This window comes from Saccopteryx leptura, chromosome 3 (genome assembly GCF_036850995.1).
Source record: "Saccopteryx leptura isolate mSacLep1 chromosome 3, mSacLep1_pri_phased_curated, whole genome shotgun sequence".
Taxonomy (NCBI): Eukaryota; Metazoa; Chordata; class Mammalia; order Chiroptera; family Emballonuridae; genus Saccopteryx; species Saccopteryx leptura.
The window spans coordinates 288,228,490-288,245,129 of record NC_089505.1 but is presented as its reverse complement, the minus strand read 5'-3'; the positions used below and the strand labels follow the sequence as shown (position 1 = coordinate 288,245,129).

General features: G+C 43.1%; 1 pseudogene; it reads right to left on the bottom strand.

The window, feature by feature from the left end:
• Positions 1-413: 413 nt before the first annotated feature.
• On the bottom strand, positions 414-823 carry LOC136397959 (large ribosomal subunit protein eL34 pseudogene; annotated as a pseudogene).
• Positions 824-16,640: the final 15,817 nt, after the last annotated feature.

Sequence of the window (16,640 nt, the reverse complement as noted above, 5' to 3'; positions counted from 1 at the left end):
AGTTAGTCACCCCCCCTTCACTTACAGAACGTTCTGTTGCTTAGCCATTAATCATAGTTTAACCCTTCCATTGTTTAACTGCCACAGGTAACAGAAGTTTTCCCCCTGTGGCAAGAAATACAGCTAAACTCAGTTCTATATAGGCTGAGGTTTTTCATCTTCTTGCTGCTGACACTACTAGGCTCTCAGCCCATCTGTTCACAAATGTATAAATAAATCTTTTATAAAACTCATCAGGTCTTGTTTATGTGTCCCTCCTTTGGTGACCTAACAGTATGCCTTTTACATTATTTGGTTTTGGGACCATATAAATATACTACTTATTTTTTTTAAAAGAGAAATAAAGAACTATGGTCCCAAGACTTTCTTTTTTTTTTTTTAAGCCCTTAATGTTTTTATTACTCAAAAGAGCCTCATCTTTTATTTAGCCTTCTGACTCTGTGCTTGTGCTTTCAGTACTTTCACAACGATTTTCTGCTCCTCAATAAGGAAAGCACGCTTGATCCTGTCATGCACACATGGATCCACCATAGGTCCTGCTTACATGTTTTTCGTTTAGACAACCTCATTAGGACTTTAGGTCTTACAGCACGAACTCCACGAAGCTGGCCTGGGCACACCCCACATGCAGATTTTGGTGCTTTCCCAACCTTCTTGGTATAAAGGTAAACAATTCGATTACCAGGGGTTCGGGACAGTCTAGTTTTGTTAGAGGCTGTATTGTAGGGCAGCCTCCGACGGTATGTCAAACACTGGACCATTGTGACTGCCTACAAGAAGGAATAAAATTGCATTGCAGAAATAATTCACACCTTAAAGACACCGTCCCCAGAAGAGGACTCTAGACTTTCTTGATGACATTTTTCTGTGCATTGTTTTTTTTTTTTTTTTTCAAAGTTCTTTTTCTTTTTTAAAAAAATTTATTTATTTATTTATTTTTTACAGAGACAGAGAGTGAGTCAGAGAGAGGGATAGACAGGGACAGACAGACAGGAACAGAGAGAGATGAGAAGCATCAATCATTAGTTTTTCATTGCGCGTTGCAACACCTTAGTTGTTCATTGATTGCTTTCTCATATGTGCCTTGACCGCGGGCCTTCAGCAGACAGAGTAGCCCCTTGCTGGAGCCAGTGACCTTGGGTTCAAGCTGGTGGGCTTTTGCTCAAACCAGATGAGCCTGTGCTCAAGCTGGCGACCTCGGGGTCTCAAACCTGGGTCCTCTGCATCCCAGTCCAACGCTCTATCCACTGCACCGCTGCCTGGTCAGGCTCTATGCATTGTTTTAAAGAACACAAGCAACTGTGTTTTATCTCCAGAAGAGAAGAAGTTAGGGAATTATTATAAGCAGGATGTGTGGATTCTGTGTTGTGCTGGAGTCCTGTACCAGTCAGATAACCATAGTGTCCTGGGGGACGTTGATGATGATAAGCAAGAGCATCACCAGATGTGTGTTGATCTGTTTGAATACTGTACAGTGGACCCATGACTTGGCTATGTATGGACTCAGATTTTTACCAGGGCACCAGCTAGCACTGTTACCTGTTTTTTTTTTTTGTTTTTGTTTTTGTTTTTACAGAGACAGAGAGAGGGATAGACAAGGATAGACAGACGGGAATGAAGAGAAATGAGAAGCATCAATCATCAGTTTTTTGTTGTGACGCCTTAGTTGTTCATTGATTGCTCTCTCATGTGGGCCTTCAGCAGACCGAGCAACCCCTTGCTCGAGCCAGTGACCTGGAGTCCAAGCTGGTGAGCTTTTTGCTCAAACCAGATGAGCCCACGCTCAAGCTGGCAACCTCGAAGCCTCGAACCTGGGTCTTCCACATCCCAGTCCGACGCTCTATCCACTGCGCCACCGCCTGGTCAGGCTGTTACCTTGTTTTAATCACCACCTTCACCGAAGCATTGGCATCAGTTGGATGTCTTCAGTGCTAGAAAGAAAATACTCAAATCAAAAATCCAAAAAATAACTAACACCATTAGTCATTAGGGAGATGCAAACCAATACCATTTCACATCTCTTAGGATGATCATAACTAAAAGTGATAAAGAAAATAAGTGTTGGTGAGTAAGTGGAGAAATTGGAACCCTCATACATTGCTAATAGACTATATTCTGGATCCTAAAATAAACCTTAATAAATTAAAATTTTAAACCATACAAAATATGTAAAATGGTTCAGCCACTATAGAAAACATTTTGAAAGATCCTTAAAAACTTAAGCATAGAATTATGATATAACCCAACAATCCTCCCCTCCTTGGTATGTACCAAAAAAATGGAAAACAAGTGTTCAAATAAAAATTTGTACATGAATGTTCATAGCAGCTCTATTCATAATAACCAAAAGTGAAATGACCCAAATGTTCATCACTGATGAATGGACAAACAAAAGGTGATATATATCCACACAAAGAAATATTTGACAATAACGAGGAATGAAGTACCAATATATCCTACAACATGAATGAACCTTATAAACATTATGCTAAGTGAAAGAAGCCAGACACAAAAGGCCACGTATTGTATGATTCCATTTGTGTGTTCCTAGCATTAATTACACTAAAGCCATTCAGAAAATGCAACCACTTCCCTACCCCAGAAGTTGTGTTGAATATATAGTCAGGGGGAGGGACTTTGTTGTGAATTTTTTACCTGTGCAATGTCTTCTAATCTTCTTGTTATTTTTTTTTCTGTAATCATAAAAATGTCTTTGTTATTTGTAAGAATTTTTTTTTTTTTTTGCAGAGACAGAAAGAGTCCGGGAGAGGGACAGATATGGACAGACAGACAGGAATGGAGAGAGATGAGAAACATCAATTCTTCATTGCAGTTCCTTAGTTGTTCATTGGTTGATTTCTCATATGTGCCTTGACCAGGGGGCTACAGCAGACTGAGTGATCCCTTGCTCGAGCCAGCAACCTTGGGCTCAAGCTGGTGAGCCTGCGCTCAAGCTGGCGACCTTGGTGTCTCGAACCTGGGTCCTCCACATCCCAGTCTGACTCTCCATCCACTGCACCACCGCCTGGTCAGGCTGTAAGAACTTTCTTGTAGACATTTGGCCTCCAAAATTTTTATATTATCCCCTATAGAGGGGAGCTATCAATCTGCAAGCCTTGCTAATTAATTATCTTGTAAAATAGCAGTCAGTCCCAAATCTGTAGCTACTTAAGTTTCTGGATTTTGTTGTTTGCCAAAGGCTTTTAGTTTTATTTTGCTGGCTTCTCCCTTTTGCAAGTGAATTATTAATACAATCACTAATATAACATATTATCTTAAAATATGTGTTAAGAAGTTTTGGTGTCTGTTCTAATGTAAGGAGATGTCCAGGAAGAAGCATCCTTTCTCTTCTTTGCTGGATGAAATCAAGTCTTCATGTGTGGTCTGGAATTGCTGCTACCATCTTGAAACCCCAGGTAGAAATATAACCAACATGCTGACCCTGAAGACCAACCCTTTGGGAAGCGCTTTTCATGCCAAAGGAATTGTGCTGGAGAAAGGAGGGTTTGAAGCCAAACAACCAAATTCTGCCATCAGGAAGTGTGTCAGGGTCCAGCTGATCAAGAATGGCAAGAAAATCACAGTCTTTGGGCCCACTGATGGTTGTTTGAACTTTATTGAGGAAAATGATGAAGTTCTGGTTGCTGGATTTGGTCACAAAGGTCATGCTGTTGGTGACATTCCTAGAGTTCACTTTAAGGTTGTCAAAGTAGCCAATGCCTCTCTTTTGGCTTTATGCAAAGGCAAGAAGGAAAAACAAAATCATAAGTTTTGAAAATGAAAACACAATAGTAATAAATTTTCATATGCAAAAAAACAACCAAACAAAAAAACCCCAAACAAAAAACCATGCGGAAGATGGCAAGGCAGAAAGATGGACTCATTGGTAGATCTGGATCTTTAATGACCTTGTTAAGGCTCTGAGTTAACCTTGGGCTGCCTAGTCCCCAAGCATCTTGTTTTGTGAGGTAAGGACTTACTTATTGTTATTCTGTAGTTTTATTTGCTTATTATGTCTTTGTCTGATGAGAACTTACAAACTGCCCATAGGGGAGCACCTTTATACTTGTTTCTGTTGCCCCAAGTCACAGGAGGATGAAATTATAGATGGTAAGAATGTGACTGAGGTACAAAGATTCTTATCTGAATGTTGGATGTGGCACCAAAGGTCAATTTTGACATCTTAAAAGATCTTGTGCTTAACAAATGCTCAGTTTGGGAAGGTAAACCATGCAAAGACAGTTATGCAACAGAGCAGCATTATATATGGTAAAAGGCAAATCATTATATATGATAAAAACAGAATACGGTTTTTTTAAGTATCCAAAACTTTTGAAATTTACCCTTGACTGCTGAGTCCTATATATACAATTGCAAAAACATTTTGTGTGTTTCTGTATCTTGGCACAACTGTCTATTTTAGAGAAAACTAATTTGCAGAGAACTTTGTTACATCAGAAGGGTGATTAAAAGAGTATCTAAAGTGCCAGGAAAAATAACATGGTGCAATGGCTCTTTGGCAGCCTTTATACAGGATGTTACAACACATTTCCCAAACGCTCTCTTGATGGGAATCCTCCTGGAAATAAGGAATGACAAGGAGTTTATTTCACGTGAAATGTGTGAACACAGTGGTCATAGGTTTTCTACAAGGCAAGTCAGGGATGGAGATTAAAGTGAAATACTGTCACTAGACATTTACAGCATCAGAATTTGGCATCCTATCCATCATTCAAAATATGCTCTGACTGGGCAAGAGAGGCCACATGATCAGCTGATTTGAAAAGCTAAAATGTGAAGCAACTGCAGTGTTCATTGAGGCTGAATGGATAAGCAAATATGCTATATACATACAATGAAATATTATTCAGCTTTTAAAAAGAGGGAAATTTTGCAACACGTTACGACATGGATGAAACTTGAGGACAAAAGGACAAACACTGTGATTCTATTTATGTGAGGTCCTTAGAGCAGTCAGAATCATAGAGACAGAAAATAGAATGTTGTTGGCTAGGGGCTGGGTGGAGCAGGACATGGGAGTTATTGATTAGTGGGTGTAGTTTCAGTTTTGCAAGATGAAAAGAGTTCTGGAGATGGGTGGTGGTGATGGTTGCACAACAATATGAGTGTATTTAATACCACTAAACTATACTCTTTAAAAATGGTCTAGGCCCTGGCCGGTTGGCTCAGTGGTAGAGCGTCAGCCTGGCGTGCGGAAGTCCCGGGTTCGATTCCCGGCCAGGGCACACAGGAGAAGTGCCCATCTGCTTCTCCACCCCTCCCCCTCTCCTTCCTCTCTGTCTCTCTCTTCCCCTCCCGCAGCCAAGGCTTCACAGGAGCAGCATTTGCCCGGGTGCTGAGGATGGCTCTGTGGCCTCTGCCTCAGGCGCTAGAATGGCTCTGATTGCGGCACAGAGACGCCCCAAGATGGGCAGAGCATTGCCCCCTGGTGGGCATGCCGGGTGGATCCCAGTCAGCACATGCAGGAGTCTGTCTAACTGCCTCCCAGTTTCCAACTTCAGAGAAATACACACACACACACACACACAAAAAGAGGGCCCTGGCCGGTTGGCTCAGTGGTAGAGCGTCGGCCTGGCGTGCAGAAGTCCCGGGTTCGATTCCCAGCCAGGGCATACAGGAGAAGCGCCCATCTGCTTCTCCACCCCTCCCCCTCTCCTTCCTCTCTGTCTCTCTCTTCCCCTCCCACAGCCAAGGCTCCATTGGAGCAAAGATGGCCCGGGCGCTGGGGATGGCTCCTTGGCCTCTGCCCCAGGCGCTAGAGTGGCTCTGGTCTCGACAGAGCAACGCCCCGGAGAGGCAGAGCATCGCCCCCTGGTGAGCAGAGCGTCACCCCCTGGTGGGCATGCCGGGTGGATCCCGGTCAGGCGCATGCGGGAGTCTGTCTGACTGTCTCTCCCCGTTTCCAGCTTCAGAAAAATACAAAAAAAAAAAAAAAAAAAGAAAAGAAAAAGGTCTAGATGGTAAATGTTATGTTATGTATATTTTACCCCAATAAAAAGTTGGGGGGCGGAAGCTGGAGTGGCTTTATGTCGGGAGCCGACCCACAACTGCTGGCTGACAAGGTCACAGCAGGAGAAGACCCACAACTGCTGGTTGACAAAGTCAGCGCAGTGAAGACCAATGGCTGCCAATGGCTGCGGGTTGACAAAGTCACGCAAAGGAAAGGCACAACGATACTTCCCCCTTTGACCTTTTTGAATTAATCTGGCCTTATATCCCCCCTTTTTTCTGGGTGCGTGCTATTATTTATGGCACAGGGATAATAGTACTGTGCTTTCCCTGTAGATTCGTAGTAATTTCTTTGGAAATGAGACAGAGGGTGTGAGTTCCACAGAAAAGCCTATAAGCCCTTTGAACTGGGCTCATAGATATAGGAGGCTGGCTATGATATCCCTTGTAAAGGGTTAAGTTTGTAGGAGAATTTCTTCTTATTAATCATGTTAGAAAGAATAGATTGTGACTTATGAATAGGTAGGAAACAGTAACTATACACAGAGCACCTTTCAGCCTTCACTTAATTCATCACTTTTCCTCCCTAGCCTTTTCATGTGGTAGAGTAAAGAAACTTTCCATTCTTCTTGCATACCTGACCTGCAGGTGGTGGAACACTCTGAGAAAAGTAAAGTTAGAACTTAATTAGTGTATGAATATAGTAAATAAATAAAATTTGACTAGACAATAGTATCCTAGACAAGGTAGAGTTATTAATCAGTACTGACCTTTTGGAAGTTTGTATCAATATTGTTATTGCTGTTCAAGTTATTGTATAACTGTACTTTGAATGACTTACCACCTGATTTATAGTTTATAGAAATGAATTAACTGTTACCTAGAAAATGTAACCATAGTGAAACAAAAACAATGACTAATCAATGTATTCTGAATATCATGTGATTGTAACTTAGTGTGTGTGCATAAAAGGAAAGCTAGACCAGCAATTGAGAGAGATGCCTGGCAGTAAATGCTAACGAGAGAATAAAGAGAAAGAGAAGAATTCGGCTCTCTCACTTGATTCATGCCGACGCCATCTCTTCCTGTGGGACCCCTGGATTCCCCCCGGGGCTGGACCCCGGCAGCTTTACTAATGTCAGACAAAGTAGACTCCAGGACAATGAAAAATACTCGAAATAAAGAGGGAAATTTTATAATGATAAAAGCTTCAATTGACAAGGAAGGGAACACATACCAAGCCATTTATGAGACCAATGTCTTGGTCAAGTCAGGCTGCTATAATGAAGTGCCAGAGATTGGGTAGCTTATAAACAACAGAAATTTATTTTTCATAGTCCTGGAGGCTAGAAGTCTAAGATCAGGATGACAGCATGATTGGGTTCCAGAGCAGGTCCTCTTCTGGGTTGCAATCGCCATCTTTTCCTTGTATCCTCACATGGTGGAAATAGTGCCAGAGAGCTGTCTGGGATCTCTTTCATAAGGGCACTAATCTCACTCATGAAGGCTTCACCCTCATGACCTAATTACCTTTCAAAGGCCCAACAGCCTAAAATCATCACACTGGGGACTAGAATTCTTAACATGTGAATTTGGGGCAGAGCAAACATCCAGTTCATTGCAATTACTTTAATATCAAAACCAGAACCAACGCTCTGCTTTAAGGACTTACTTACACTTAGGTAAAAGGACTAACACATAGGTCAATAGAAAAGAACAGAAAGTCCAGAAATAGACTAACACAACTGATTTTGACCGAAGTACAAAGTCAATTCAATGGAGAAATAAATCTTTTCAACAAATGGTAATAGAATAACTGGATATTCATTTGCAAAATAAATTAACCCCAGGGGAAAAAAAGGTAAAAGAAAACAACAAAAAAAAGATTCATCCATACTTCATACTTTATACAAAATTAACTCAAAATTTATATAAATGTAACATATAAAACTGTAAAAACTTTAAAAGAAAACACCAGAGGAAGTCTTTGTGACCTGGAGTTAGGCAAAAAGTTCTAAGAAATGACACTGTTATGAAAGAGAGAACAGGCAGGAGGGGTCTGCCTGGGGCCAGCTGGTCGTATGTGGGTTCTTGACTCTGTGCAGGAAAGATTTCACAACATGAGTCCAGGTGCTTTTGTTTGTTTTTGTTTTTTAAGTGAGAGAAGGGGAGATAGAGACAGATTCCCACACGTGCCCTGACCGGGATCCACCCAGCAACCCCTGTCCGGGACTAATACTCAAATCAACCAAGCTATCCTCAGTGCTGGGGCCCAATGCTTGAACCAATTGAGCCACTGGCTGGGGTGGGGGAGGGCAGAGGAGAGAGAGAAGGGGGAGAGGAAGGGGGAGAGAAGCCGATGGGCACTTCTGTGTGTCCTGACCGGGAATCAAACACGGGACATCCATAGGCTGGACCAAAGCTTTATCTACTAAGCCAATCAGCCAGGGTGGTTTTGATAGTACATTTAATTACAGCTGGAGACAGTGAAACAAGGAAGGGTCTAGGATAGAAGAAGCAACAGGAGAGCCTAAGAAGGGCTGCTATGGGCAGAGAAAAGGGGCCTTGAAGAGAGATTCAGGGGTTCTACTGTCTGCTGTTCCCCTGGTTCCAAGTCCCATGAGGACCCCTGAGTTTAAAAAAAAAGTGTGTGCTCTAGAGAAGGACCCAGGTGTGCCCTCTTTGGAGCACACGCCAGCATGCTTGGTTTTAAGGGCTTCCGTCTTCTGCAGGCAGGAAGCCTAGGGGAGGTCTCAAGGGAGGGTCTCAGCAGATATTCATTAGCTTTCCAGCTGAGTTCTTTTATTTTTTAATTTTTATTTATTGAGTTGAGAGAGAAAGAGAGCGAGGAAGGGAGAGAGAGAGAGAGAATGAGAAATATCAACTTGTTTTCCCACCCATCCATGTACCCATTGGTTGATTCTTGTATGTGCTCTGACCGGGGCATATCCAGTGATGCACTAACCAACTGAGTCACCTGGCCAGGGCTCCAGGTGAGCTCTTTAATATGTTGATGTACCCAAATGGATGCATAGAGGAACTGGGATCATTTTCTGGTCAGTCTCACCTTCTAAGAATGTCATTAAAGAGGGACCTTCACCGAGGTGGGTTCTTGCCCAAGGATGGTCTGGAATGTATACACTATTTGTTCCTGAGTTTTCTTGTTTAGGGAAAGATAAGACCTTGGTTTATTATCTGGCTTGGTCAGTTTTAGCTATTTGTCTCAGTTTCCCCATTCCACTTGCCAAGAAATTTTCCTAGCTTCTTACTAACCTGACTCAACATTAAAGCATAATCTATAAAAGACAACATTGAGGTGTCTACGGCCATACCACCCTGAATGCACCCAATCTCGTCTAAAAGAAAAAAATTGACAAATCAAATTTCACCAAAATGTAAGACTTACTCTGTAAAAGATTCCCTTAAGAGAAAAAAAAAATACAGCCTGACCAGGCGGTGGCACAGTGGATAGAGCGTCGGACTGGGATGCGGAAGATCCAGGTTCGAGATCCCAAGGTTGCCAGCTTGAGTGTGGGCTCATCTGGTTTGAGCAAAGCTCACCAGCTTGGACCCAAGGTCACTGGCTCGAGCAAGGGGTTACTCGGTCTGCTGTAGCCCCATGGTCAAGGCACATATGAGAAAGCAATCAAAGAACAACTAAGGTGTCGCAATGAAAAACTAATGATTGATGCTTCTCATCTCTCTCTGTTCTTATCTGCCTGTCCCTATCTATCCCTCTCTCTGACTTTCTCTCTCTGTCTCTGTAAAAAAAAAAAAAAAAAAAAAAGAATAAAAATACAATTGATAGATGGGAAGAAAATATTTACAAATTGCATAGCAGACAAAGGACGTATATCCAAGGTACATAAAGTTCTCTCAAAATGCAATGACAAGAAAACAAACCGATATAATAAGTGGGCAAAAATTTGAACTGACACTTCACTGAAGAAGCCATATGGACAGCAAATAAATACATAGAAAAATGCTTAACATTATTAGTCGATAGGAAATTGCAAATCAAAACCACAATTATGTTACTTCACACCCACTGAGATGGCTATAATCAAAATACAAACAATAACAATGAGGATGTGGAGAAACTGGAACTCCAATACACCATTGATGAAAATATGAGAAGTCACAGCTTCTGTGGAAAACAGTTTGGCAGTTCCCTCAAAAAGTTAAACAGAATTACCATATGATCCGATGTTGGGCAGATAAAATATATTATGCTCACTTTGTTAAAGATGGCACTGCCCACATGGAAGCCCGTCGCCCGGGTGATTACTTGGGATGGGTGTGATTATATTAATGTGTGTTGGGGGCGGGCTGTGGGCAGGCAGGATCCTTGTAGCCTGGGGCTTGGTTTTGGGACTAAGCCTTTCCTACCCTTTTTGATGTGGGGTGGTGCACTCTCATGAGGAATCCCATTATGCCTCAGATAAGTGACTTTGTATCAGAGACTTCCCTATTTTGTACATTGGATTAAAGGTTTTGGTTTCTACACTATAAAGGGGGGCAGACCGGGAGCTTGCTCTCTCTCAGTTGCTGAGATTAGCATTAGAGAGGAGAGCAGAGAAGGCCACGTGGAGGAGGCCAGGAGAAGCAGCCAAGATGGTGGAGTGCTGAGTGAGAAGCCAGTCTGTGCAGAGTTTGTGCAGGGAGAAGGAAGGAGATGAGGAACAGAGGTGAATAAGTCTGGTGAGCTAGAAACCTTTGATTCTAGGAAACTCGGATAAGTCAGTAGCTTTGTGAACACTGAATGAGTGGGTTTTGGAGCCCAGTGTGTGTTTTTACTTGCCCGCCGGGTGCAAGCTAGGATTAAAGATGATGGCCCACCAATTTTTGGCTCCATTGTTTCATTACCATCTGTCTGAATCTAATGGGAACGTGCATGTGAATGGCCACAATGGCAGCTCCTGGCCTTACATCCAACAATTCTACTCCTAGGTGTATAGCCAGAGAACTGAAAACATATGTTCACACAAAAACTTGTATTCAAATAGTTATACCAGCATTATTCATAATAGCCTAAAGTGGGAAGAATCTAAATATTCAAGTGATGAATGGATAAGTAAAATATTGTATGTCCAAGAAATAGAATATCATGCAGCCATAAAAAGGAATGAACTATCATGGCATGCTACAACATGGGTGAACCTTGAAAACATTATGCTAAGTAAAGAAAGCCAGACAGGGCCTGACCTGTGGTGGCGCAGTGGATAAAGTATCGACCTGGAAATGCTGAGGTTGCCAGTTCGAAACCCTGGGCTTGCCTGGTCAAGACACATATGGGAGTTGATGCTTCTAGCTCCTCCCCCTTCTCTCTCTCTGTCTCTCTCTCCTCTCTCTCCCTCTCTGTCTCTGTCTCTCCCTCTCTCTCTCTCCTCTCTAAAAATAAATAAATAAAATAAAAATTAAAAAAAAGAAAGACAGACACAAGGCCACATATTGTATGATGTGATTCCATTTATTTAATTGTTCAGAATAGGCAAATCCATAAAGACAAAAAGATTAGTTGTAGTATGAGGATGGGGGGTAGAGGGGAGTAGAGTTTCGGGGAGTGGGGCATTTTAATCAGCTGTGGCTGCCGTAAAAAAATACCATAGACTGCCTGACCAGTGGCAGTGCAGTGGATAGAGCATTAACCTGGGACACTGAGGTCTCAGGTTCAGGACCTTGAGGCCACCGGCTTGAGCATGAGATCATTGACATGATCCCATGGTTGCTGGCTTGAATCCCAAGGTCAATGGATTGAATTGTTCCTTGAATCCAAGGTCACTAGTTTGAGCAAGAGGTCACTGACTCAGCTGGAGTCCTCCAGTCAAGGCACATATGAGAAGCAATCAATGAGCAACTAAAAGTGCTGTAACTAGGAGTTGCTGCTTCTCATCTCTCTCCCTTCTGGTCCCTACTCCTCACCTTGCTAAAAACCAAAAAAAACACAAAAAACAAAAAACAAACGCCATAAACTGGGTGACTTAAACAATAGAAATTTATTTCTTAGGCTTCCAGAGGCTGGAAAATCTAAGATAAAGGTGCTGGCAAAGTAGGTTTTACTCTGAGATCTCTTCTCTTGGCTTGTAGATAGCCACCATCTTGCTGTGTGTTCACATGGCTTTTCCTTGGTATGGGAGCATAGAAAGAGATATCTTTCTTTTTCTTTAAGGGCACTAATCCTATCAAGAGGGCCCACCCTCTTAATCTTATCTCAGCTCTAATTTTCTCCCAAAGGCCTCATCTTCAAATACATTCATATTGAGGGGCTAGGAGGCTTCAACACATGAATTGTGGGAACAGTTCAATCCATTGCAGGAAGTGATGGAAAAGTTCTAGAATCAGATAGTGATGATGGCTGAACAACTTTGTGAATATACTAAAACCAATGAATTGTACACTTTTTAAAAAAGCACAGTAAGCCCTGGCCGGTTGGCTCAGTGGTAGAGCGTCGGCCTGGCATGCGGGGGACCCGGGTTCGATTCCCGGCCAGGGCACATAGGAGAAGTGCCCATTTGCTTCTCCACCCCCCCTCCTTCCTCTCTGTCTCTCTCTTCCCCGCAGCCAAGGCTCCATTGGAGCAAAGATGGCCCGGGCGCTGGGGATGGCTCCTTGGCCTCTGCCCCAGGCGCTAGAGTGGCTCTGGTCGCGGCAGACCGACGCCCCAGAGGGGCAGAGCATCGCCCCCTGGTGGGCAGAGCTTCGCCCCTGGTGGGCGTGCCGGGTGGATCCCGGTCAGGCGCATGCGGGAGTCTGTCTGACTGTCTCTCCCCGTTTCCAGCTTCAGAAAAATACAAAAAAAAAAAAAAAAAAGCACAGTAAGATACCACCATATATCTGTTAGAATGGCTAAAAATGTAAAAAATAAACAAAACACAAATGACAATACTAAATGCTGCCAAGAATGTGGTGGAACTAGAATTGTAATATATTTTTTGCTGGTAAGAGTGCAAAAACAGCGAGGTCACTCTGGAAAAGTTTGGTAGTTTCTTACAAACTTAAAACATATTCCTACCACATGACTCAAGAATCTCATTCCTAGATATCTACCCAAGTGAAATAAAAACCTATGTTCACAGAGCCCTGGCCGGTAGCACAGTGGATAAAGCGTCTTCCCAAAGCAAAATGTGAGGTCACCAGCTCCACCCCCAAAAAAACAAAAACAAAAACAATCTATGTTCATAGAAAAACTGAAAAAGACTACACAAATGTTTACAGTACCATTGTTTGTATTCACTCAAACCTGGAAACAATACAATAAATTATGCCACATCTATAAAATGGATCACTAGTTAGCAATTAAAAGGAAAACTTTGATACAACAGCATGGATGATTCTCATATGCATTATGCTAAATGAAAGAAACAGATTCAAAAGACCACATACTGCATGATCCCATTTATGTAAATTCCTGGAAAAAGCAAAAGTATAAGGACGAAGAACCAATGGGTGGTTGCCAGAGGTACACTGCATCTTCAGTTCCAGCCCTTTCTAGGGTTCTGCTGGGACAATGGACCTTCCCCTTTACTGCTGCGCCCCTCACTCCCACTCTGCCTGCAGCACCCCTCCCATAAGTGCCCTTAGGTTTAAGCCTCTACATTCTGCATATTAGTTATGTCTCCTCCATCTGCTTTCATTTTCCGAAACCGTGTTGATGTCTCTATCCCTGTCATCATTTCTCCCTTCTCTTTAACCCTATGGCTTTATGGTCTTCTTATTTCTTTACTGTATGATAGTGAGGATTTGAGAGGGAATGGATAAACACATAGTTAGTCTACTCACACAAGCTCTTCTTTAATCAAGTCTAAAAATAGATATAGGCCCTGGTGGGTTGGCTCAGCAGTAGAGCATTGGCCCCAGCGCGTGGAAGTCCCGGGTTCAATTCCCGACCAGGGCACACAGAAGAAGCACCCATCTGCTTCTCCACCCTTCTCCCTCTCTTTCTTCTCTATCTCTCTCTTCTTCTCCTGCAGCCAAGGCTCCATTGGAGCAAAGTTAGCCCAGGCGCTGAGGATGGCTCTGTGGCTTCTGCCTCAGGCACTAGAGTGGCTCTGATTGCAGCGGAGCAATGCCCCAGATAAGCAGAGCATTGCCCCCTGGTGGGCATGCCGGGTGGATCTAGGTCAGGCACATACGGGAGTCTTCTGACTGCTTCCCCACTTCTAACTTCGGAAAAATACAAAATAAGTAGATAGATAGATAGATAGATAGATAGATAGATAGATAGATAGATAGATAGATATGGATATATAGATAAAGATAGATAGATATAGATAGTTTAGGAAACAGATATTTTATACACACACACACACACACACCTATATATGTTTATCTCTGGCCAACCTCTAAAAACATAAGTGTCTACCAGACATGATTCCAGCAAGTATCTCCATGCAAGCCATTGGATTTTTGTCTCCCAGAGTAGACACACATAAGAGAGTTGTCACATGGTTTCAGGTCTGGCAGCTAGAATTACCAACAGCTGCCTGGGCTATGGGCCAGCATTCATGAGGGTTTAACAAACCAGTGATTTTACACAGGGTTGTGGGAACTGGGCAGCCCACTAATAGCGGTAAGCTGGTGATCTGGCAAAGGAGTTGTGGGTCTGTATATGTCTATGAACAGCATCCCAGAAGTCACACTTATAATCAGGACCCAGAAATACCTTTTCATTACTTACATCATAATCATCCCCTTATACAGATGCATAAAAATAGTGTTGAAATGGCACTGATTTCCACAAGAATCATTCCTGTTCTCTCTCATTATTTCTACGGCACTTTGATCTTCAATCCCCAGTGGTCTTTGAAAAGGCAGTAATGCTTAAATCTTCCTTAACGAGAAAACTTCAAGGTCCCTGGAAGCTGTGGGGCTGGTATTTCCCTCTTTCTTAGATGCTCTAGCAAAGCTGAAGAATACCAGGTGATGGTTTGTATTTATTTTTTTTTATTTATTTATTTGTTTATTTATTTATTTATTTTACAGAGACAGAGAGAGAGTCAGAGAGAGGGATAGATAGGGACAGACAGACAGGAATGGAGAGAGATGAGAAGCATCAATCATTTGTTTTTCGTTGCAACACCTTTGTTGTTCATTGATTGCTTTCTCATATGTGCCTTGACCATGGGCCTTCAGCAGACCAAGTAACCCCTTGCTCGAGTCAGCGACCTTGGGTCCAAGCTGGTGAGCTTCCCTCAAACCAGATGAGTCTGCACTCAAGCTGGGGACCTTGAGGTCTTGAACCTGGGTCCTCTGCATCCCAGTCCGATGCTCTATCCACTGCGCCACCGCCTGGTCAGGCTATTTTTATTTTTTAGGATTTAATTTATTGGTTTGAGAGAGAGAGAGAGAGAGAAAGGAGGACAGAAGCAGGAGTATCAACTCATACTAGTTGCTTCTCGTATGTGCCTTGATTGGGCAAGCCCGGAGTTCTGAACAAGCACATCAGCATTCCATGTCAATGCTTTATCCACTGTGCCACCACAGGTTAGGTCAAGTGGTGGCTTTTAAAACTTTGAGTCAGGCCTTGGCAGGGTAGCTCAGTTGGTTAGCGCATCTTCCTGATATGCCAAGGTTGCGGGTTTGATTTTTTTATTATTTTTTTCTTTTGTATTTTTCTGAAGTTGGAAACGGGGAGGCAGTCAGACTCCCGCATGCGCCCGACCAGGATCCACTGGCATGCCCACCAGGGGGCGATGCTCTGCCCATCTGGGGCGTTGCTCTGTTGCAACCAGGGCCATTCTAGCGCCTGAGGCAGAGGCCATGGAGCCATCCTCAGCGCATGGGCCAACTTTGCTCCAATGGAGCCTTGGCTGCGGGAGGGAAAGAGAGAGACAGAGAGGAAGAGGGGTGGAGAAGCAGATGGGTGCTTCTCCTGTGTGCCCTGGCCAGGAATCGAACCTGGGACTCCTGCACACCAGGCCGACGCTCTACCACTGAGCCAACTGACCAGGGCCAAGGTTGCGGGTTTGACCCCTAGTTAGGGCACATACAAGATTAAGATTCAACCAATGAATGTATAAATAAGTGGAATAACAAATCAATGTTTCTTTCTCTCTCCCTCCCCCCCCCCTTCCTCTTTTTCTAAAAATCAATTTTAAAAACTTGAAAATAAAACTTTGGAGCCTGACCTGAGGTGGTACAGTGGTTAAAGCATCAGCCTGGAATGCTGAGGTCGCCAGTTTAAAGCCCTGGGCTTGCCTGGTCAAGGCACATATGGGAGTTGATGTTTCCTGCTGCTCTCCCCCTTCTCTTTCTCTCTCTCTCTCTCTCTCCTCTCTAAAGAAAATGAATACATAAAAAAATCTTAAAAAAACCTTTGGGTCACACAAGTGTAAATTACAGATGTAGTATGCCCTATACACATCTTATTTTTAACAAATCTGTCACTGTTTATCTTTTCCAGATGACCCTGAACATTTAGGTTTAATTTCATCATATTATAAAGCTATGATCTTTTGAGAGTGGTGGATACAGTGTACTTTATTGATGGTACATGATAAGATAGGACTCCTTGAACCTCTCCCCTTCCTCAGGGGTTCTGGGATGAAAACTGTAGTGAGCACAGGAGATTCTCAGTATATTGGAGGTCAAATTGGGGCAAGAGTTCCCCAGCAGCTGAGGGCCTCTCTTTTCCTCTGGTCCTCTCATTGGGGCTGGTAGCCCAGGGGCTC